Raw genomic sequence first — 508 nt, forward strand, 5'->3', positions numbered from 1 at the left:
ATATATATATATACTTTGTATAATCTGATTTGTATGAATCCATGCTTAAATAATCATTAACAAGATGAGAACAATGAGAAAAACAGTATTATCAATAAGCGATGTACAAACCTGTGATGTAGAGGCACATGTAGATTCTAGGAGTTAGTGACAGATTCGACTGCGACAATACGATCACGGGGGACAAGTAGTGCAATAAGCAAGTCACTGTCTTGCCCCCGGCTACTCCTGAAGTAGCTACGTAGAGTATCTTACATTTTGGATTCCCACCCTGGGAGTATAGCAGAGTCTCATGAAAAGCTCTTTACATGAACGATCTTCTAGAATAAGAGTAAGGTGCCATGACAGAAACACATTTGAGTCTTAAGCCAAGCTTACTTTCTGGAATTTGTATTAAGAGGAGGCAAGTGGTAAAGAAAAAGGAAACAAAAGCAGTAACTCTTCAACAAAGAGGGGGAGATATAACCGTATGGAGGCAATCCAGTCGTATCAAAAAAGTAGAACCCGG

At 39.0% G+C, this 508-nt stretch overlaps 1 protein-coding gene across 1 annotated transcript in view; it reads left to right on the plus strand.

Moving 5' to 3' along the window:
• Positions 1 to 508, plus strand: part of AHCTF1 (AT-hook containing transcription factor 1) — a 64,595-nt gene that overhangs the window by 61,700 nt on the left and 2,387 nt on the right. The window lies entirely within an intron of this gene.

Source organism: Nanorana parkeri, unplaced genomic scaffold, assembly GCF_000935625.1.
Source record: "Nanorana parkeri isolate BGI_ZX_2015 unplaced genomic scaffold, ASM93562v1 scaffold424, whole genome shotgun sequence".
In the NCBI taxonomy this organism is placed as follows: domain Eukaryota; kingdom Metazoa; phylum Chordata; class Amphibia; order Anura; family Dicroglossidae; genus Nanorana; species Nanorana parkeri.